Below are 13512 nucleotides of genomic sequence, written 5' to 3'. Positions count from 1 at the left end.
TAGAAAGGGTTTGTGGGCATGTGTATGGAGTGTGTTCCATGAACTTACTGTGTGTTATCACTTGTTCAACAAATATTTGACTCTGTATGAAGTACCCCATCCATATCAGTGTGGAGAATCCCGAGGCAAACATACCCAGATATGATTCCTGTCTTGATGGAGCTAGATATAGAATTCTGAGGTCATAATTGAGTTTCTTTCCAGGTCTTTACACTTTTATGTTATGATATTTATTGTTATAGATGGAAATTCTCATGCCTATCTGATCCGCAGTTCTTTCTGATAGTTAGTATGATTTTCTGTGTAACTGTAAAGTGTGGGGTTTTATTTTATTTTATTTTATTTTATTTATTTATTTATTATTTTTTTTTTTTTGAGAGGAATTCTTGCTCTGTCACCCAGGCTGGAGTGCAGTGGTACGATCTTGGCTCACTGCAACCCCCACCTCTCAGGTTCAAATGATCCTCCTGCCTCCATGCCTGACTAAATTTTTGTATTTTCAGTAGAGACAGGGTTTCACCGTGTTAGCCAGGATGGTCTCGATCTCCTGACCTCATGATCTGCCTGCCTCAGACTCTTAAAGTGCCAGGATTACAGACGTGAGCCACCTCAAATGCTTTGCTGAGTCAAGTCCATTGTGCTCCGGCCCTTCTACAAGTGGGTTTTCTTGTTTGTTTGATTGGATGGTTTTTGTTTGTTTTTTTGTTTGTTTGTTTTGGTTTGGGGGTCTTATTTTTACCTCCTAGAATTGTCTTTTGCATTGTAATCTGTTTTGTATTTTGTGGATATAGTATCTTCTCAATTACTGCTAAAGATTCCAATTAGGTTTTACAATTCTGTTTATTTCCTTCATTAGCAGTGCTTCAGGTCATTTGTGCTTCTTTGACTTGGTACCTTCCTTTCAGGTTGCTAATTTTCTTCAACTCTCTGATGATACATGGTTATCTGTTCATTTATACATGAGGTATACCTTTGAGCAGTATCAGTTGTTATGAATGTCTTCAGAATTTTCACTCTTTTCTGCTGTGGCCTCCCCCTCCTGGTTTGCCGACCTGTGCTCTTCCTGTGGCATGAGGATGGGGAGGTGCTGGCCAGTGAGCTTTCCAGATGTTGAACTAAAAGGAAGAGCAGAATCTGTTATAAGATTTTGCTGCTCATTGAGTTATATTAAAAAACGTTCAGGCCGGGCGCGGTGGCTCACGCCTGTAATCCCAGCACTTTGGGAGGCCGAGGCGGGCGGATCACAAGGTCAGGAGATCGAGACCACGGTGAAACCCCGTCTCTACTAAAAAATACAAAAAATTAGCCGGGCGCGGTTGTGGGCGCCTGTAGTCCCAGCTAGTCGGGAGGCTGAGGCAGGAGAATGGCGTGAACCCGGGAGGCGGAGCTTGCAGTGAGCCGAGATCGCGCCACTGCACTCCAGCCTGGGCGACAGAGCGAGACTCCGTCTCAAAAAAAAAAAAAAAAAAAACGTTCTGTCTTTTCTCTCTGGTTTTGACACTGATAGTAAGAGACCTTCAAGATAGGCTTCCTATTAGCAGAGTGATCCTTACCAACTATAGCTGGGACAAGTACGGTGAAGAATGTTTGATTCTTTCAACAGAAGTGGTCCCTCCATTATTTGGATTGGGTTTGTGGCTTTCTTGAGGCCAGCAGTCTGATGCCATCTGTTTTGTGTCTTCCAGCATGTCCTTATAGTTTTGGTTCACTAAGGGTATTCTTTTTGTATTTGTGGTTTTGCTGCTGCTGCTGCGGCACACTTACTCTCTTTTATAAAATTCTGTCATTTCAGTGGGGTTTTAGAAAGAGGACCAGGTCACATCTTGAAATGAAATTAATCTTCAGATTTCACAGCCCTAACTCACTTTTTGTTTTGATTAAATTACTTCCCCTTTTTGAGGGGGAAGGGGCTCAGCTTTCTCATGTGTAGAATGAAGGATAGTAAATGGGGTAATGGTGACAGACCCAGGTGCCTGTGAGAATCACCTCATGCAGCTTTTCAAAACAGATTCTTTGGGTAGGCTTTGAAATTAGCATTTCAAAAATGCTCTTTCAACCCTTGATGCAACCAGATTCTTTGGGACTTTGAGGCTGGGTATATATTCTTTAGATACCCAGAATAATTGGATTTGGAATATAACAATTTAGGGAAATAAAGAAGGGGTGAATTCCATTTTGGAAGCTACTGCTTAGATACTGCTAAGACCTTTGTTGGTCTTGATTTCTGGATCCTAGTTTCTTGATCTTTTACATATTCTGGATTCTAACCTGAACTGGCCTTAATGGTTAAAGATGCATTTATATACTATGTCCTAACCAGGAAGCTTATCTTTTGAACTTTGCCCAAACTGGGTGTGAAGGCCCTTCCTAAAAATTCATTACATTCATTTCTGAACTTGATAATTGTAATTTGTGTTAATTGGTAAATTATGTCTTGTAGTGAGATATTTGATAGTAAATTACATGCTTTTAAAAAGAAAATTTGCTTTATAGTGAGGTGGTAATCATTTCATAATTCTTAGTTTTGGGAAGTGTCTACTATAGGTAATTCATCTGACCTTTTACAATGTAAGGAAATTGAATTTATTCAGGCTTTTCAAAGTTACAAAGGTAGCTGTTTTGAGAAATTGATAGTTTGGGACATTTATTTTAAACAAAGTAAGCCTTTGATCTTATGCACATACCATATAAGTAAAAGATTTCCTTATTTTAAATTAGATTACATTTTAAAGTGTTTTTCATTTTTGCTTTATATTTGACTGATTGCTTTTCTTTATTCTGAAGGCATCCATTAAGTTAAATTGTTCAAAATCGTTTCAATTTGAAAAGCTGAGAACTGTTGTTTGTCAAATCAAAGTTGGATTTTAAAATGCACATTTTAATTTTAATAAGCTCTCTGGTAGTGGGACTGCAGTGACAGATGGTTGGGAGTTTGTCCCTAAAGCTATGACAGCAGTCTTCTAATGTGCATATTTGTTCCCTGTTGTCCTGGAAGATTCTTTCTCTGTTTTCAAATGGGACAACAGAAGAAGTGACTTCAAAAGAAGAGGAAGAAGAGATGGCTGAAGTAGGTGTATTATATAAGAATAACATTTTGGCCAGGCCAGGTGGCTCATGCCTGTAACCCCAGCACTATGGGAGGCCAAGGCGGGCAGATCAGCTGAGGTCAGGAGTTTGAGACCAGTCTGGCCAAAGTGGGAAAACTCTCTCTCTACTAAAAGTACAAAAATTAGCGGGGCGTGGTGGTGGGCACCTGTAATCTCAGCTATTCAGGAGGCTGAGGCAGGAGAATGGCTTGAACCTCGAATGGGGAGGTTGCATTGAGCCAAGATCGTGCCACTGCACTCCTGTCTGGGTGACAAGAGCGACACTCTGTCTCATAAAAAAAGAAAAAATCATGAATATCTTCAGTTTTGAACATTTGAGTAATTCTCTAATCTCCTTTATAAATAACTACTAATGTGGAATAATTGAAAGCATATCATATTTGGAATGCAATTTAATTTGTAAATTCTGGTTTTACCTCTAACTCATGATATGCCTTTGAGCAAACTTTTTATCTGAATTCTTGGATTTGATTTTCTGGAAAACAAAAGCTCTTAACTTTCAGCACTAAAATTATATTTTATACTAATCAGTACTTAACATGTATTTGGTTATTTTTTGGAAGAGAAACTACTGAGTTTAAAAAATTTTTTCTTCCATAAAAGGGAATTTGGACACACTTTATGAACTACTTGCCAGAAGTAGTGAAACTGTCTCTTGTTGAAAGCTCATTCAGTCTTAGTCTGTTTTATAGTGTTTTAACAAAATAAGAGAGAGTGAGTAATTTATAAAGAACAGTCCTTTCTTTTCTGACAGTTCTGGAGTCTGGGAAATCCAAGATGAAAATATCAACATTTGGTGTCTCAGGGCCTTCTTGTTGCATCCTCACACGGTAGCAGGCAGAAGGGCAGGAGAGCAAGCTAGTCCAACGTGTGAAGCCTCATTCATAAGGGCCTTAATCCCATGAAGGAGTAAGAAGCCGTCTTGGCCTAATAACCTCTTAAAAGTCCTACCTCTTAATATCATCACATTGGCAACACTTGAATTTTGGAGGGAATACACTCAAACAGTAGCAAATTTAGTACAGCAAATTCCAAAGACATTGAGCCTAGGCCAGTTGTCAGTCATGGGTATAATTTTAGATGTTTTCAGGCTCTGAAGCTTTGCATTTAAATTTAAACTTTGGAACAAAGATCTGTGTCTCTGCATTGACCAAATAGAATGTATGTGAATTCCATGGTCTTGGTTGTTTTAAAAGATTTTTTTCTGTTTGTGGTCTTATAATTAATTTAGGATTCCATTTTCTTAGTTGGGAAGTTATTAATCTAAAATATACTTTAGAGAGCTTCAGAACTAGAAAAGTAGTGTTGTAGGCTTCTTTTTGTTTGTTTTCTGAGAGAGGGTTTTACTGTCACAGAGGCTGGAGTGCAGTAGCGCAGTCACAGCTCACTGTAACCTTGAACTCCCGGATTCAAGCGATCCTCCTTAGTAGCTGGGACTACAGGCCTGTGCCCCATGTCCAGCTAATTACTTTTTTACTTTTTGTAGAGTTTGAGTCTCGCTCTGTTGCCCAGGCTGGCCTTGAACTCCTCAAGTGACCCACCACCTCGGCCTCCCAAAGTGCTGGGATTACAGGTGTGTGCCACTGTGACTGGCTATAGGCTTGTTTTATGAGTCTGGGAGTAAAATACTTCTTAAAATTGTCCAATTACAAGGAGAGTTTGTTTTAACATTTTTATGCAGTTTAGCTTAGGTGGAATAAACTTCATGGAAACATTAAACCTTTTCCATGGGTCAGACATCCATTGTACTCAGATTCATGAACCCTTTCATTTCCCCTTCACAAGTTAATAAACAAGGGACTGCCCCTTTGAGGGAAATCTACAAAGGTAAGAGACTGAACTTTGGAGATGTCAGATTAGGCCAGGTGAAAAGCAGATATTCTAGGCTCCTAAAATAACGTGGGAACAGGCCCAGAGCAATTTTGGACATGGTGTGTTTGGGTGTATTGGATGCTTTTCTTTTGAGAAGGAAGGTTGATGTGTTGAAGTCATGGAAAGCAAGATTGTCCAGAAAAGGAAGATGGTTAAAAGTCTTGAATTTGAGAACGGAACGTTTCTATTTGTTGTGTTTGTTGATAAGAAGGCCTTAGGCAGGGAAACGTGCTGATAACACTGTTTTAGAAAGATATGTTGAATTCTGTTTGGGATGTGCTGACTAATACTTAGGTGGAGAAGTTTTGTGGATGGGAACATGACTGAGGTTAAAGACACAGGAGGAAATACAGGCCAAAAGCATTTGTGAGCACTGTGGGGAAAACAAGCATAGGATGGAAGATCAGAGCTGAAAGGTGCACACAGGGAGAAGGGAGCTCCATGAAGTACAGAGTCATGGGCAGAGTTTGAGTGGAGGTAGTCAGTAATCTGGTCTAGAAATCGGGTAATTAGCCAGCTTGAGGGGAAAAAATCGAGATAAATATAAACTATTCCTTTAGAGATTTTGGCAATTGAAGTAGAAAAATAACATAATTGGAAAAAGTTAGGATTTAAACAATTCTGCATATATTTGTATATATGTAAGAACAGATAGTATGGGAAAGGAGGGAGCAGAATGATGTGAATAAAGATTTTGTTCTGCGGGGTATTATTCAAATTCTTTAAAAAGTATTCTTAGTTTTTGAGATAGGGTCACTGTCACCCAGGTTGGAGTGCAGTGACGTGATCATAGCTTACTGCAGCCTGAAAGTCCTGGGCCCAAACGATCCTTGTATTTCAGCCTCCTGAGCACCTGAGATCAAATGCTTTTTTTAACTTACTTTTAAGTTGTTAACATCAATAGATGCTTCCTGCATAAAACCATAAACCTGGAAATTAGGGGAAGCACCAGATCTCTCCAGAGATAATAACTAAAATTAATTGAAATTAACATTTCAATATGAGTTCTTCTGGTCTTTTTCTGTGCTTATTTCAGCATAATTGAAATTCTATTCCTTTGTGTATTCCATTTTTCATTTCAAAGTTTTTCAATACAGGAGAAATTATGCTGTATTGGTATTTCAGTGGCCTCTTAATATTTCATGGACTTGAGTTAACTGTTTTGCTATTTTTGCACATGCAGATTTTGTGTTTGTTTTTGTGGTTGCAAGGTTGGAATAAGTATCCTCATGCCTAAATCTGTGCTTACATCTTAGACTAGTTTCTTCTAATACAATTCTAGAAGTTGAGTTTCTGGAACAAACTATGAACAGTTCAGGTTCTTGACACCTGCTGCCAAACCGTTTCAAAGGTTCCTCTTAAGAGGAGATTTAAAAGATGGCTTGCCGGGCGTGGTGTCTCATGCTGGTAATCCCAGCACTTTGGGAGGCTGAGGTGGGCAGTTCACTTGATGTCAGAAGTTTGAGACCATCCTGGCCAACATGGTGAAACCCTGTCTCTCCTCAAAATACAAAGAAATTAGCTGGGCGTGGTGGTGTACATCTGTAATCCCAGCTACCCAGGAGACTGAGGCATGAGAATCACTTGAACCTGGGAGGCAGAGGTTACAGTGAGCAGAGATTACCCCACTATACTCCTGCCTGAGTGACAAAGTGAGACACTATCTTCAAAAAAATAAGAGAAGATAAGTTAAATAAAGAAGTAAATAAATTAATGATGGTCTATTTCATACTAGTTGTGACTTTGTAAAGCTTTTAAATCTGCTTTACCCAGAGTCTAGCTTTTAAAGAAAATACAGGATATAAAAGGTGGGAGCCTCTTGAATGGAATATGGGGCTTTTTCTCTCTCCCCATAAGATAGATATATTCTGTTTCTTGTTCCCCATTGAGTCTAGAATAATTGAACTTTTGGCATAAGAAACTGCTGAAGAAATATTGGTTGAATAACCTAGTATTTCTCTTCTTTTTGCAGGATATAGAAGACTTAGATCACTATGAGATGAAAGAAGAGCCTATGAGTGGGAAACAGGTGGAGGATGAAGGAACTGAAAAAGAAAATTGGGCAATATTAGAGAAAATTAGGAAGACTGAAAGGTACGACCATTTAAATGTGGAAGCGTGTATAAATATCTGGAGCCTGGACTTTTTGGTTAAGTAATTATAGTTAATACCAGGCAATTCATGAACATGCCAATCTCAGTTGCTCTCCTCTTCCATTCCTGAGTTAGTGGTGGATTCAGTCATATGGTTATTGGTTTTGAGACAGGGTCTTGCTCTGTCACCTGGGCTAGAATGCAGTGGCACAATCATAGTTCACTGTAACTAGCCTTTATCTCCCAGACTACAGCAGTCCTCCTGCCTCAGCCTCCCAAGTGTCTCAGACTATAGGCATGTGCCACCACACCAAGCTAATTTTTTTGATTTTTAGTAGAGATGGAGTCTCACTGTGTTGACCATGCTGGTCTTGAACACCTGAGTTCAAGCAGTCCTGCTACCTTGCCCTGACCAAGTGCTGGGATTACAGACATGAGCCACCATGCCTAGCCACACTCATATGCTTTGTTGCCCAAGGTTATCTTTCTCATCTATGAATAGCCACTTTTTATCCTGTTCATCTGCTCTTCCACCTGCTGATCCCTGTATATGCCCCTTTCCAGCTTGTCTATGCTATTTTATCTGCTGACCTTCCTTCTGTAGCATCTGTATATTCAAATTCATTCTCTCCTACAAAGCACAGCTCCAATTATTTCTCCTTCGTGAAGCTGACTTTGATCCATCCTGCTCTGACCAGACCGAAAGTAATGTTTCTCTTTTGACTTTACATCTCTTTATGTGAAGCAGCAGGATGGGAAAGGAACACTGAGTTTGGTGACAAACACACCTTGTATGGTTTCACTTTGCTCAAGTCTAAAATATGGATAGACAGTACATATCTTTTGGATAGCTGCTATGAAAAATAAATTAAAATGATACATGTATACACATAAAATGCTTAGACAGTGTAGGGAAACATCAGATGTTTCTCTGAACACTTACTGCTTCCTGTCTTGTATTAGAACTATTTACTGACTCTGCAATATCTGAGGACCAGTTACTTTGTCTTGGGTACAGGTTCTCCAAAACAGGGAATGAATTGTTAGCCAAGTAGATGCCAAATGTTGAAATCAGATAGCTAACTCTCCCTCCTTCAATCTTATTTATATATTAATTTAATAGGTAGTTTTTCATACAGCAAAGAAATTTAGTTAATCCCTCATATCTTGATTATTTACAAAACTAAGATTGTAGCATTTGAATTAATGTCACTGTACATTCTGTGTCTTGTGATCAATTCCAGTTTGAGTTATCTTCAAAAGAAGTATAAATTATTGAACACTTTTGCATGACTGATACTATGCTAAATACTTTATAGACCTTTTCATTTAGTCATCATAGCCACTGTGTGAAATAGGTACTCTTGATATTTTAGAGATAGGAAAAACTTCTCATATTTTATAGATATGAAATGAGTTTATGGTTACATGGTTAGGAAGTAATATTTTTATCAACTTGACTTTTTCGCCCTTCAAAGTCTAGCGCAGTCTTTAAAACCTTTAGTTTCTCGTGACCAAAAAGTAGTTCCATTTCCGTTTAGCCTTAGGATAAGATATTGATCTGTTTTCATCATTACAGAAGTCTCTGCACTGAAAAACTGAAACCAGTTGCATGTAGGCACACATGGTCCTCAGTGTCTAATGTGTGAACTAGACCATCTGTGTAATATTCTTGCTTGTAGTCTTATGAATGGAAGCCTATTTTAGTTAATAATGTCACCTTGAGTGTCTTCTAGTATTTTCAAAAATTGCTGGGGTTTGGAATAGACTCATACTGAATTCTAGGCTATCATGGAGTCCATGGTGGTATGAACATGTTGGCTAGAGGGTTTTAGGTGATAAGAAAAAGGAAATGAACCACTTGTGTCTAGTTTTATATTCTCTTGAAACTTCATAATGCTTCATTTAATTGTACTTTTTTTTTTCACTTCTTAGATTGTTGAGTAGTGATCAATTTTTATTGTAATCTTTTTCTTTTTTCTTTTCTTTTTTTTTTTTTCTTTTGAGATGGAGCCTTGCTCTGTGGCCCAGGCCAGGGTGCAGTGGCACCATCTCAGCTCACTACCACCTCCACCTTGCAGGTTCAACTGATTATCTTGCCTCAGCTACCTGAGCACCTGGGACTATAGGCACGTGCAACCACACCTGATCAACTTTTGTAATTTTTTAGTAGAGATGTGGTTTCATCCTGATGGCCAGGTTGATTTCAAACTCTTGGCCTCAAGTGATCCACCTGCCTCAGCCTTCCAAAGTGCTGGGATTACAGGTGTGAGCCACCGTGCCTGGCTACTGTTTCAATCTTTTAGAGCAGGTTGAAATACCTCAAATCTTTACATTAGTTGATTCAGTCAACCCTGGTAAACAGCGACCTTTCTGCTTCAGCCTGCAGTGTCTGGGTCAGTGCAAGCTTCAGATAGACTTATGAAAGGGCTCAGGGACATATACAGATCACAGAGTTATAAGACAGGTAAGGATCTCTAAATCCCTGCTTTTCTTACTGTTCTTTTGTTCTTTTCTGTTGTCCGATTATAAATGTCATTTCTTAAAACTGGGCAGAAATGGAAATGTTTACTAGCTTTATTTTGTGAAACTCGAATGCAATCAAGTTCCAAAAGATGTAGGGGGTAAGATAAGATGAGTATGCTATTGGTTTTATAGGCCTGTTGGAATTCTTTTTGTCATCTTCCTGATAGAGTGAACATTTACATGATTTTTATCTTGTGGCAAAAAGCTTGAGCAATATTGCTTGATATGTAAATAAGAGTAATACATTTCATTCTACAGAGAATGATTACCAAGTTGATTTTTGTGATTTTCTCCCCAGTTTTGAAAGCAACATAATCAACTCTTATTGTGGAGGTAGTTATGTTATTACTTTTAAAATATATAGGTGGAGTACACCTGTAGTCCCAGCTACCAGGGGTGGTGGGAAGCTGAGGCAGGAAGATCTTTTGAGTGTGGAGAAGTCAAGGCTGCAGTGAGCTGTGATTGCACCATCATTTTCCAGCCTAGGTGACAGAGTGAGGCACCCTGCCTCATAAAACAAAACCAAGGGGGAGTGAGGGGTGGGATACATATTGGATATGTGTATATAGGACAGGTGTAGAAACATGCTGATTTTTTAGTGATTTAACTTTTGATGGTTCTGTCCATGGCAAATTTTCCTCCTTGAACAGCGTGGCTAGTAATACAAGTTTAGGAAAGCATATTAGACTTTTTTTGAATTCTTGAGAAAATTATATACATGTGACTGTTTTCCTTTAGAATGACTGCAAACTCTGAACCCCCTTGTTAGATTAGACTTAGGCTATATGATCTCTTTGGGACTTTTATTCTACAGGAGCTGGAAGCTATAGTGGCCTCCATTTTTCCCGGGGATATAGAGCAGCTTAAGATCTCCTCTTTCTGGAACCTACCCTAGGTGCTCTATTTTAGCTTTCAGATTGGTTCATTTTTGAGTTAGTACAAATAATAATAATAATCTTTCTGTTTGAATTGTTTTTTTGTTTTGTACATCTCAAGGTTGACCCTGATAGTCCTTTGCACAGTGATCTTCAGATCTTAAAAGAAAAACAAGGGATAGGAGACATTTTTCTTATCTTTTAAGGTAAGAAAATTGTTATGAGACTCTATATCCTTCTAATGGGGGTGTATATTTGTACAAGTGTTTTGGAAAACAGTTTGGTAAAGTGGAAGATACTCATACACTATGGTTCAGGAATCTTGTGGATATGTACTCCACAAGAAATGAGTACATAGGTGCCAGGAGACACAGGAATGTTCAGAGCAGCATCATTTATAATAGCCCCAAACAGAGAAGAACCCAAATGTTCATTCCAATAAACTGGAGAATTGTGGAATTCATAAAATGGCTTACAGCTCTGTGGGATGAGATGGGCAGGTCTTGAACACTGTGTTGAGCAAAAGAGACCAGACCCTCAAAACTTATTTTGTACAATTTTCTCTATACAGAGTTCAAAAATAGGCAAAACTAATGTTGGTTAGGGCATACATTCTTAGTGGAGGCAATGTCGCCTGCAGTGGAGTGAAAATCGGTCCTTAGAGTAAAAGAAAGTCTTACCTATTGTAATGGTCTGCTGCCCTCCAAGGAGCCATAGAACATAAATGAAAAGAAAACTGAGAAACACTTATTTATGGATTCATAGTTGGGCAGTAAAACTATCAATAAAAAAGAGGTGATTACACACAGGGTAGGGTAAGGAGTCCATCTAGGTGGGAGGTAGAGAGGTGTGAACTGAAAGGTACATCTGTGGGCTTCTTGGATACTGGCTGTAATATATTTCTGGACCAGGGTTGGTGGTTACATGGACAAATAATTTAGAATAACTAGTTAAGGTCTACTTTAAGGTATTTTTTGTGTACTTTTCTGAATGTGTTATATTTAATAAAGTGTTTTTAAGATGCTAAAAATAAAGGTTAGAAAACAATAACAAGAAAATCTAGAAAAAATGTTAATGATCTAATATGGAATCTGGATAAGATGTAATGGTTTAAAATCTATGGTTATATGAAGTATTTTGATGAAAAAAACAGAGACATGCAGTTTTACTGAAATTTGTATTGCTTCTTTTTTGTGATTGGAAGTCTTACAGAAGTGGGGTAAAGGTCACAGTGTGCTAGGTTAGTTATGAAATGTTCTGTAGACCCTCAAAATATGAGCAATTTAAAGTAACTTGAGGATTTTCAAACATTCAGCTGACTAATTCCATTATGTGACATAATTCACATTATGGTGTTTAAAATCTAAATACCTCCAGCCCTTACTTTGATCATTTCTATGGTTGAGATAGTAATAGTTGCATTTAGGGTAAAAATACGAGTGACTACTACTTCAGACTACAGAACTCTCTCCAGAAGAGTTTTGTAGCTATAGTTATTTTTTCAGTTGTATTTCCTTTGCATGCTTATGTATGTGTTTTGGGGGCTAACATCCTGTTAAGAATCATTCTGTATAATCAGAATACATATTAACTGTGGTGTTGATACTACAGAATAGTTATCTGCACATGATATCCATCTATAAAAGCTCAGAGAAACAAAAGTGTGGGTAAAAAAAAAAAAAAAAAAAAAAAAAACAGAAAAACACCTTAGTATTACATATGGATGTGCTGAGCTCATTTTGAGTTTCCCCGCACAGTAAAGAAATATTGGTTTTATTATTTACTTAATTAATTTTATTGAGACAGGATCTTGCTCTGTTGCCCCAATGGAGTGGGTGGGGCAATCACTGCTCACTGCAATCTCTGCCTCCCGGGCTCAAGCCATCCTCCCACCTCAGCCTCTTGAGTAGCTGGGACCGCAGGCGTATGCCACCACACCAAGCAAATGTTTACATTTTTGATAGAGACAGGGTTTCATCATGTTGCTCATGTTGATCTCAAACTCCCTGGCTAAAGCGATCCACCCCGCTCAGACTCACAATGTATTAGGATTATGGGTCTCAGCCACTTTGTCCAGCCCAATATTGTTTGCTAAAATTTTGTATTTATTTACCTATCTTTTAATTTTGCTTTTCTGTTTTAATTTTTAAATTTCTATTTTTTTCAATATTGCGTTTTAAGAGTTTACTTACCTGACGCCTGCAGCCTAATCTTTGCCATATCTCCCCAAGTGTTCTGTGAGTGCTAATATAGTGGAATGTTAATAGATATTTGTTTTGTGGGGATTGCAAGGTTTGGGGGAAACCAGGTTCAAAATGTCTTGTACCAAAGGACTTCCTGGAGCCTTATTGCCATTTTCTATTTTTCCCAAATTCATTTACTAGTGCTTCTGACAGCATCTCAGAGGATGCTGTCCTCTGGCTTACTCTCTGGGAAATGCTGCTCTGTTGGACATCCAGAGTTCTGAGTGATTCCCACGTGTCTTCTGCTGCACAGCAGGACATGCTGAAGTGATTCCTTCATGAGCAGATGTTAGAGGTCTCCTTTTGACAGCTTGTTACAAAGTTGATCACAAATATACTATTACAGTGAGTAGAAGTCCCAGGTTGGGTGTGAAGCAGAGTTGTTTAGAATTGTGTACTGTTTTATTTTGTTACCTTTAAAGCTTCTCTAGGCTGCTTTGGTTTCTGCAGGAAAATTGCTATAAAAAGTACTTCTCTTGGTATAAAACCTCATGGTCAGTTTTGGAAGTTCAGTGTTAGGTAACCCAGCCAAATACTTATGTATGCAAAATAAACACAAGACTGAAAAAGAGTAAATATTTAACCTTTGTGTGTCTTACTCACTACACCAGCCTTTTACTAGCCTCCAAGACATTTTTTTTGTTCGTTTGTTTTTCATGGTTGAATGTTAAAATGCCTTTTTAATGAAGCCCTTACTGAATGGGGAGAAAAGACATAAGTATTCTGCTGTAGTTTTATGTGCTGGTTTATAAAATTGTGTATGTTGACTCAATATTCCCATAAGTATAGGAAAGGA

The 13512-nt window shown here is 38.3% G+C and overlaps 1 long non-coding RNA gene across 1 annotated transcript in view; it reads right to left on the bottom strand.

Moving 5' to 3' along the window:
* Positions 1–821: 821 nt before the first annotated feature.
* The window catches only part of LOC144330122 (uncharacterized), a 34931-nt gene continuing 22240 nt past the window's right edge, over positions 822–13512 (bottom strand). The window contains exon 2 of the long non-coding RNA XR_013396008.1: positions 822–1115. This is a non-coding gene — a long non-coding RNA (uncharacterized LOC144330122). The remainder of the gene's footprint in view (positions 1116–13512) is intronic.

The sequence above is a fragment of the Macaca mulatta genome, chromosome 7, assembly GCF_049350105.2.
Source record: "Macaca mulatta isolate MMU2019108-1 chromosome 7, T2T-MMU8v2.0, whole genome shotgun sequence".
In the NCBI taxonomy this organism is placed as follows: Eukaryota; Metazoa; Chordata; class Mammalia; order Primates; family Cercopithecidae; genus Macaca; species Macaca mulatta.
This window is presented reverse-complemented; position numbering and strand designations above follow the sequence as displayed.